The sequence below is a fragment of the Microtus oregoni genome, unplaced genomic scaffold (genome assembly GCF_018167655.1).
Source record: "Microtus oregoni isolate MIOR12 unplaced genomic scaffold, Mior012 000035F_ref0000213, whole genome shotgun sequence".
Classification (NCBI taxonomy): domain Eukaryota; kingdom Metazoa; phylum Chordata; class Mammalia; order Rodentia; family Cricetidae; genus Microtus; species Microtus oregoni.
Window position 1 is genome coordinate 14,097,010 of NW_024543094.1, and position 10,386 is coordinate 14,107,395.

General features: G+C 45.0%; 1 protein-coding gene across 2 annotated transcripts in view; it reads right to left on the minus strand.

Annotated features, from left to right (window-relative positions):
* Prkcq (protein kinase C theta) overlaps nucleotides 1–10,162 on the minus strand; it is a 131,171-nt gene extending 121,009 nt beyond the window's left edge. The window contains exon 1 of one of the 2 annotated variants that reach the window (XM_041630709.1): nucleotides 9,907–10,162. The gene's annotated coding sequence lies outside the window, so the exon portion shown is untranslated. Of the gene's footprint in view, nucleotides 1–930; nucleotides 986–9,906 lie in introns of those variants that run through there. The other variant, XM_041630710.1, reaches the window with a different exon arrangement.
* Nucleotides 10,163–10,386: the final 224 nt, after the last annotated feature.

Here is a 10,386-nt window from a genome sequence, read left to right on the forward strand (position 1 = left end):
TTCCGCTTGTCAGGACGTCTGATTTTATGTTTTCCTTATTTCTTTGTCATTTGGCTTGTAGTGTATTTTCACATTTTAATGTTTCTTTTCCTTTCTCTACCCTTCCTACTGTCCTTGATTTTTTTCTTTCTTTTTTCAATGTCAGGGTTGAAGCCTTGACTAGATAAGTGCTCTGCCGCTAACCTACACCCCAGTCCCCAGGTTTCTGAGACAGGGTGTCCATGTGTAGCCCAAGGCCGGCCTTTAACTCATAGTTTTCTGTCTCCTCCTCCTTCCTAAGACTGGGGTTCTAGGCAGAGACCACTGGGCCCAGTTAGGGCCTTTAATTTCCTGATCATTTTTAATATTTTCCTTTTCTTTTTTATTAGCATTTTAATTGTCAGCAAAGTGAGATGCCAGAAGTTGACAGAGAAAGACAGTACAACACATATAAGAGGAGACAAACCTTTTTCTTGTAGCTTGTCTTTTCCTAGAATTTTTATCGTAAGAGTCCCTAATAACAGAGTTGTGAAGGGTCCATACCATAAATGTTTCCTACACCTTGAGCTAGGAGTTTTAGTAGAATTTATCCAGAAGATTCCAGAAACTCACACATAAAAGTTTCCAGGAAAATAGTGCTTCTGCTTGTGCAAACATTTAGATCACATTTGACCCATTTCTTCTAACACAATGGATAGGCCCCAGGACATTGCAGATTGTAGACTTTATGGTCATTTATTTAACTCACGAGTCTTTCTTGATACTCTCATTTATCAGATACATGGGTATATATTAGAGATGGGATGAGTGACAAGAGATGATGCTGACTCAGTGTTTGTTCAGGCTGTAATACCAGGAGCAACTCAAGGCAAACAAATATATCTATCCCCAGTACTGTTACCGCTAACAAGTATAAACTGGTTGCTACAGGCTATCTACTCTGCTAAGTACCTTAGAGAGATGATCTGACAGATGCTTTGAATCCTCATAGAAGGAAAGCAAATTCTGGTCTACAGGATCACAAAAGGCCTGCAGGAAGAGATGATTATGTGAAGTATGAGATGCATAGGAATTCGAGAAAAGAGAGGTCAGAGGCTAGCAGAGTGAGTGGACTACATGGCAAGCTTGGGTCCACATAGGGTGGCTGAGGTATTCAATGAGGCTCCGACTTGGGAGGAATGTGATGTATATGGCCAGAGAAGAAAGGCTTAGAACCTCTGGGGTCTGTTAAGGAGGTTAGGTTTCACCCCAAAAGCACTGGGAAAGCACTGGGTATCCATGGAAGAACTTAAAGCAGAAGGGTGGGATACCCAGACTTGGGTGTAGAAGGCTGCTTCCTGCTGCAGCATGGAGAACCACCAAGAGGAATGAAGACCAGTGAGGTATTTCAGGGTGGAGGCAGCAGAAGTGAGAAAGGGTGGAGCAAGGAAGCAGATGTCCCAGTGGGTGAACTAACAAACCCTGACTCTAGCTGAGCCCTGGACATGGAGGAAGGAGAGAGAGGTGAACACTCAGATTCCAGGACCACCACGGTGGTCCAAGCCAGCTTCTGAAGCCAAGTCTAAAGTATTATGGTCTCAATCTTTTACCACATGCTCTCTGTAGTCAGTGTGAAAAACAGGGATGGCTTCCTATTCTGCAGGATCAAGATAATACTCTGAGCTCACGTCCTAATACAAAGCTAAAATTTGACCCTTGCACTCACATTGCACGTCGTTGAGTCTATGTTCTCATGAAAAATGGAGAACCTGGCCCAAAACCCATTTACCATTATAAACAAAATCTTAGAGTTTAAGGAAGCTTTGTTGGTAAGCAGTCAGGCATTTCTGACAGTTCAGCTTATGTGACAACGCAGATTGCCCTCACAATACTTTCTTGGCTTCCCTTTCTCCTTAAAGCAGGGATTCTCAACCTTCCTAATTGTGTGACTCTTTAATTCAGTTCCTCATGCTGCGGCGACCTCTCTAGTCATACAATTATTTTCATTGCTACTTTATAACTGTAGTTTTGCTATTGTTATGGACCATAATGCCAATATCTGATATGTAGAATATCTAATATGCAACCCCTGTAAAAGGGTCATTTGAACCCCCAAACGGCTCACGATCCATAGATTGAGAATCACTGGTCTAAAGCAAGTTACTTATTCTAGAGTCAGTGTACCTTGGTGACACGGGGTGAATCGTGGTCGGTGGAAAGCGGGCACTAGATGCACACATGCATTAAAAAGAAGACTCGTTTGTGTATATTTCGGGTTCTCCAGGCTGAGTTTCTAGAGTCAGAACCATTGCCCTCGCCATGACATGTGAAAAGATAGCTTGCTTTCCTTTCACTGACTAAAGCAAGTGCACAGAACACTAAGTCTCCCTGCAAATGCACACAATGCTAAGACTCCCCACAAGTGCGCACAACACAAAGTCTCTCCACAAGTGCACAGATTGCTAAGCCTCTCCACAAGTGCTCACAACACTAAGGCTCTCCGCAAGGCCAGGGATACCTGACTAGAACTGACAGCCACAGGTAGAAAAACTGAGCTCTTCTTGTGCTTAGAATGCAACCAAGAGCTCTGTGTGTCTTAAAAGGAGGGTTGCTCTAGGGACTAAGGATTTGGGAAAGGGTTTGCACTGCGAGCATGAGGATCTGAGTTTGGTTTCTTAGAATCCATGTAAGAAATCTTGATGTTGGCAGCATGTGTCTATAATCCCAGCACTGGAGAGGTGGGGCCAACGGGAGCCTTGGAGCTGGCTGGCTAGCTAGGCTAATGGACTCAATGAGCTTGGGGGTTCAGTGAGACATTTTGTCCAAATAAACAGGGAAGAAGACACCCAGTGTTGACTTCTGACTTCCAGAAACACAAATGTTGGGCACATGCACACATCCACACAAACAATGTTCTCTCTTTCTCTCCACATGTAACCATACTCATGTGCCACATACACACACATGGATATAAACACAAATGCATTCATGCACACCAACCCTTTCTCCAAAGTAAGTTACTCTACTGATCAGGGTTCCCAGGAAAGCTGGATTTATAGCTGTCATACTAGTTTAGTTATTAATAATGTCCCCTTGCATTCTCAGAAGTGCTCCAGGTTGGACACTTAAGACAGTTAACCTTTCCAGCTCTACCCATGAGTAATACACTCACCTGACCTGGGAAGCATTTGCCAGTTTTTACAATGTCACCGCCACTGACTCATTCAAGTAGGGAGAACAAGACTCCTAAAAGTTAATTAATTAACTTAATTAATTAATTAAGGTTCATTGACAAACTGGTAAGGGATGCAGGTTCGCCCTGCTAACACCCCCTCATGTGCTAGACTCCCATCCTGCTGTGCTAGGACACCTGTGGGCTTCAGGGTCACTCAACAAATGCTGTTGCTATCTTCTGTAAGACTCACCTGGGTCACTAACCCTTTAGGTGTCAGCGGAGCTAACACTGATAGCTCTGGGATACGCAGACACCCCAAGTGTTGGCGCCTTTATAGGACTGTCCTCTATATAACATAGACATTGGCATTCTATGCCCATCTATTAGGAACCTGTGTCATCTGCTGTAGTGACCGGGACTAAACTGTAGTCTTTGTAGAGAGGTCAGAAGGGAAATAGGTGGATAAGATAGTTGCATCCTCACAAAGATGCTCAGCCCCATAAGTACTTTTCTATACTCTCTCCACTCAGAATTACTGAGAACTGGTACCAGGGGCTTTCATTCTTCATGGCATTCACTTCTGCATTAGGAGGTCCTGCATGAAGATTGCGACAAAAGCCTTCAGTTTGCCTTTTAGGGTCTTCTCCTGGTCATGGTTTCCTGGTCTGTCAGGGCTTCATGAATAGGAGTCATAGTGAATTTGAACTAGCACAAGGCATGTAAATACAAGATGAGACAGGAGAAGTAACAGAGTGAGGGATAGCCCTGCCTCACAGATCCCTGGAACTGGGCAGCTAATGATCTGATTTAAAGTTAATTAGTTAGCACACCAGGCCTGTTTGGATGACTATAATCAAAAGCAGAAAATCGCAATGGTTGGCTAGGACGAGGAGTGATTAGAACAGCATATTATTGTTGGAGGGGATGCAAAGTGGTCCGACAATAACGAACACATCGCAGTGTTTCCTTATAATTCTTAAATGTGTACAGAATTGCTGGCAGATTCAGGAATTCCCAAAAGGAAGCAACAGCAACATCTCCAACATGTTTACACATCTACTCGGAGAGTTAACACTTGATTGTCAATCTGGTGGAATAAGAATCACCTAGAAGACAAATATCTGGCATTTCTAGAGATGTTTAACTGAGGAGGGAAGACGCACTCCTCTGAGCATGTGCAGCATCAGCCTATGGGCGGAGTCTCAGAATGAGCAGAAATATGAAAGGGAGTAAGGAGTCAGGCCCCATCACTCTCTGCTTCTTGACTGTGGATACAACCCGACCAGTCACCCCTTGTTCTGCTGCAGACCCGTTCCTGACATAATGAACTATACCTTCAAGCCATGAGCCAGAATAAATGCTTCCTTCTTTAAATTGCGTTTGAGAGTTACTTGGTCATAGCAACAAGAAAGGGTTAATACACCTGTCTTTTTGCAGCCCCATCTGCAACAATCAAAGGTGGAAGCAACTGCTCCAACCCTCAGCCGATTCATAGTTATCAAGTATGGCACAGACACACACTGAAACATTCAATCTTTAAAAACAGGAAATGTTGAACATTTGCTGTAACATGGATAGAGAAGACTGAGTGAAAGAAGCTAAATGAAAACGGTCAGTCAATAAAAGACTCATTCTTTTACGAACATACTTATATAAGGTGCCTTGGCAAAGCTAGAAAGTGGAATTGTGCTTCCCAGGAGATGCAAAGTGGGGAATGGGAAGTTAAGTGCTTTGTGTATGGTTTTGTAAGACGGCCAGCGCTCCATGGGGCTTGTTTCGAGAGATAAGTCAGTGGGTAACAAGCTTCCTCTGCAAGTGTGAGGACCTGGGTTCCTATCCCCAGGACCCACATAAAAAGCCAGAACAACTCCATGCTCCTATAACCCCAGCACTGGGAGCCAAGGGTGGAGATAGGGAGACTCCCAGAACTCACTAGGTCAGCCAGACTCATCCAAAGACTGAGCTTTTTTCTCAGTGAAAGACCGTGCCTCAAGGCAGTAACATGGAGAATAATTGAGGAGAGCAGCCAGTATCTCACTCTGGCTTCTACGTGTATGAGAAAGGGTGCATGGGCACACAGTCGTGTGTGTACGCCACATGAGACACATCCCAAACCCACAAAAGAAAAGGGCTTAATGGATGGAAGTGATGATCACACAATGTCATTGGCTCTGACACTTAAAAGTGGTTAAAAGGGGGGCTGGCAAGATGACTCAGTGGTTAAGAGCACTTTCTACTCTTCCAGAGGATTCTACTTCAGTCCCAGATGATCCAATACCCACTCTGGCCTGCATGTGGTTTATAGACAAGTATGCAAACAAATCACTCATACACATAAAATAAAACAAATCCTTTTTAAGAGATTAAAATGGTCAGTTTTGTATGCACTTTTCAATTGGTAGATGACCTGACATGCAGTTTACAACAGGGCTTAGTTGCCAGTCAAACTTGGCTCAACCTCTTGTAAGTTATCAAACCTGGGCACGTGACTCAGCTCTCTTCATCCTCAGTTTCCTCTTCTGAGTGCTGGGGTTACAGGCACACAGTGCCACAGCTGCTTTATGTAGTGCTTAGGATGGAACCCAGGACTTCCTGTACGCCAGGTAGGAACAATACCAATTAAGCCACATCCCCAGCTTAAACCTTGCTGCTTTTGTTTGTTCTGGTTAGGATTCAAAAGCTATCACTTTCTAGCAACTTATAAGGGTTCATTAATTTAATGACAACTTAACCCCAGAGCAGAAATCTATGATTCTGGACTCAGTTGAGATAGCTGCAACTTCTGAGACCTTGAACTTTCAATCCCCACCCCTAAGGATACGTTGAGATGACATAGTAGTCAGAATCTGACTGTGTACAAATGTCTGGAAGGTTAAGATGAAAGAAGGCTCTAACCTTGCCAAGAAACAGCTTTTAATTCACTTTTCTGGCTTTACATCATGTGTTTCTGTAAATCTCTCACGACTTCTGTATTAACTACCGGAATAGATTTGAACAGGCTAGGCTGGCTGCAAGGATGCTTAGAAATGAGATGTTTGAAGTCTTAAAATAATGACTGGGGTGAAGAAGAGTGGGCTTCCGTCATAAATGGAATATCTGTATCACATATCCTCCCCACCAGGCTAGGAGTCATCATGGGACAGGGGACAGAAAGACTTCAGGATCCACAGGATATGACAAATATGGCAAAAAAGCCAGTCTTTGAAACATAACAGAATGGCTACTCTAAAAATGTCACAGCAACGCTGGCTGCCAGGACAATTTCTGCACAAGGTGAAGTCAGTGCAGGACATCCCAGCAAGGACGAAGAGGAAGTCACCAGCACCCTCCCCGACTAAGGAGTTATTGGCAGTTAATGGTACCAAGGAGAATGAGGATCAGTTTTCTTTAAAATTGTGGCCCTTAGTAGGCTATAAAAAAATACAGATTGAACACGTTATATTTAGGAATATATATATATATATATATATATATATATATATATATGTGTGTGTGTGTGTGTGTGTGTGTGTGTGTGTGCAATAACAATTAATGAAAAAAAGAGACCATGAATTTGAAGGAGAATGGGGAGGGACATATGAGAGGGTGGGGGGGAAGAAAGGGAGAGATATTTTAATCATATTATAATCTCAAAAACAAAACAAGAAGAAGCACATGAAATTGAGGGAGTTCTGGAATTAGTCTGGGAGTTGCTGGGGAGGAGCGGAGGTGAATATGACCAGAATACATTGTAAGGATGTGAAATTCTCTAATAAAAATACTGTATTAGAAGGCCTGGATGAACTTAATATGATCTTATGCTATCATAAGACTAACCTTATTACTTTTAATTACAAATTTAATTTGGTGTGTGTGTGTGTGAACTTCCCACAGCTGTGTCATAGACATTTTTCACTGTATCATAAAGATACCACCTGAGGTCCGGAGTTGTGGTGTTCACTTGAAATCCCAACACTTTGGAGGTAGAGGCAAGAGGATCAAGTGTTCCAGGTGAGTTTGAAGCCAACCTGAGCTACATGAGACCCTGTCTCAAATCAAAACCAAAACAATGTGCCATATTTAAACTGATTTAGAGGAAATTATTTTTGAAACGTAAATATTTAGTCCTATGATAAGGAAATCACCTAAAGCCAAATACACATTTATAGCAAGCTGTCATATTTGGTTAATACTTGAGCAAATTCATGGGGCAAACAGCATAATCAAAACTCTAAATCATTAAATACTTTAAAAAATAGGGCTTCTAATTAATCCTGCTTCCTACTTTAAAGAAAGGTAAACACACCATAATTAATGCTGCATCAGAAGGAGGTTTACTCCCAGTCCCTGAAATGATAGACTTAGACTAGAAGCCTACATTCCTAAAAGAAAATCCTGGGTCCTGACCCCGGGGACATCATTATACAGAACTCTGGTCTTTTCCACAGATGAGAGAAGGGATTATGTCATACTAGAATGAGAAATCTTTACAGAAATGAGCAAAGGCCAAAGCTCTCTATTTCAGAGAAGAGTAGAAAAGGAGTGTCAAGAAAGATCTTTGAGGTTCTGTAGAAGCTAGGTTTGAAACGGTGACTGGCATCCCCAAAGCCCTTGGGAGAAAGGATAGAACAGTCATAGAGGCTACACTGTGGGCTGCACACACACAGTGTCCTCAGAGGCTGCACACACAGTGTCCACAGAGGCTGCACACACAGTGTACACAGAGGCTGCACACACATAGTGTACACAGAGGCTGAACCTTGTGGCTGCACACACACGGTGTACACAGAGGCTGCGCACACACTGTGTACACAGAGCCTGCACCATGTGGTTGCACATACACAGTGTACACAGAGGCCCCGCTGTAGGAGGCAGTGCTGGTGGAAGAACAGGTGTTGGGAGTCTGCCCAGGGTGCAGTGCCATCCTTAGCCTCCACAGCATAAGGCCATGAAGAGTCAACCAAGCATAACATCAGGCTGCAGGGATCTTCCCAAGAAGTTTGAGTTTTTACAGTGTAGATGACAATCTTGGGACTCGGAATTAAAAAGTACTGCTGCCAGTAAGGTTACGGCTGGGACAGGCAGTAAGAGTTGCTGAGGGGCAGGGTGGGGAGAGACAAAGCAGCAGAACCTAAAACAAAACCTCTTCATTAAGATCTAGTTGTTGAACTTGCAGGAACCTGTGCAGGTTTCAGATCTTCCTAGGCTACATCATTGACGATATGTTCATTCAATCAGCAGAAGAAACAGCCTAACGAGATCTTTCTGTGGTAGACACCTGCATCAAACAATGGCACTGATCTCTGAGGGATTTTAAACAGCTGTGCATAGACTTCAAAAGTAATTTGCAACCAAATTAGTAAATGTCACCCTTCTTCCCACAAGACACAGCATTTTTTTTTAAGAGAGGAAGCATCCGCAGCAGGCCTACCATTTTACACATTATCAAAGATAAGTTGGGTGTGTGTGTGTGTGTGTGTGTGTGTGTGTGTGTGTGTGAAGATGGTGATTCACAAGGCTGGGGTGTGGAGTGGGGTGAGGCCCTCAAGGTCCTAGGAATAGGTCTTCTCTGGAAACCAGAGGGAAGAGGCAGTGGTGAGTCTGGCTTTTTAGGGAAACAGGAAAGGAAAGGGAAGGGAAGGGAAGGGAAGGGAAGGGAAGGGAAGGAAAGGAAAGGAAAGAAAAGGAAAGGGTGTGGAGCCAAGCTCTTGCTTTCTTGACGTCCGCCCGAGTCCTGAGACTAAATTCTCTTTACTAAATGCAAGGGACAAATGGGTAGAAGCTGAGAAGGCAAAAACCAGACTCCCTCAATCGTGTCTGAGGTTCATCACACAATTCCAGTCTCGTTCGCCTTCTCCAAAGGCACCTGCAGCTTGAAGGACTGGGCTTGGGTACAAATGGTCCATTTTTCCACTGACAGCCGGAGAATTCAGTCTTGCTCTCTCCACCCTCCCATCTCCACACACACACACACAGTTGTGCCAGCACTGAATAATCTTTTATTAGCACCACATCCAGCCCACAGAGTGGCAGGACAGCCCAGAGAACAGGACAGCCCAGTGACGCTCCCCTTACACAACACCCCAGAATCACCAAGGTTCAGCCAGACATTAGACCTCTCTTCACCACTACAGGGAGCCATTGAAGCCACCCGTTGCACGTTGATAATTCTGGCTCTTCAAACTCCAGGGGAACAAAGAGATTACATGCAGCAAACTATGTTTTGTTAACAACAAAGCCCTCAAGGCTGGAAAACAATCTCTTTCTCAAAGTTATAGGAATGGCTATCCCAACTTTAAAAACACAAACAAAAACTTAAAACCCACCTCTGACCCCTGGGGGGGGGGGGGACACCAAAAAACTAAAACAAAACTAATCTAGTGTGTCAACAAATTCCCAGAAAACGAGGTGCTCTCTTTGGATAGGTTACTAGCTCCAGAAAACACTTCTTACAAGAATAAAGATTTTTTTTTCTTTAGAGAACACATAAAGTTACCACTGTTTTCCTTTTCCTTTCCTGCCTTTCCTCGGGTGCTAAGGAAAAGCAGAATGAAGAAGGAAGTGCCCCTCCATCACTGACCCCAGCCTCCACCTGGTCAAGGTCGCCAGTAAGCAAGAAACCGTGTACGGGGGAGCCCCAAAGTTTGCTTTTTCGATTTCGTTCTCACCCTTGCTTATCCCGACAACCCTCTGCTCTTTCCTGGATCGGTTGCAAGGGACACCCTAGTGAACCTTCGGGCCCCAGTCCTTGGCACCTCCAGTCCGCTTTCCCCTCGGGGGCGACTTGGTCCTACCTGGTGTCGTGTCGCGGTCGCGGTCCCAGCGCAGCGCCGCCGCCGCTGTTGCTCCGATGGCGGGGGATTGGCGCCGGCCTGGTGACCCGAGGGTGCTCCCGGCGGGCGATACCGGCCAGAGGGCGCTCGCCACGCCGGCTCAGGGACGCGCGCCTGCTTGCGTTCTGCCAGCGCTCTCTGCCTTTCTCCTGCTGGTCCTGTCTCCACCCTCCATCCTCATGCCTCACTGGCCACTTGTCGCTCCGCTGCGACTGGGACCTGGAGGCTGCGGGAGGCCTGGATGGTACAGTCCCGGGCGGGGAGCGACGCCACAGCTGCAGGCAACACTGAGCAGCTTGGGCGCTACAGCCTCAGCCACGGGAGTACCAGGAAGGGGGGCGCGAGAGCAGTGCCTTCTCACTGAACTCAAAAACCGTAAATGAGCCGCCAGTGGGAAGGGCCAAGGTCGCTGATAGAAAGAAGTGTTTTATTTAATCCTTT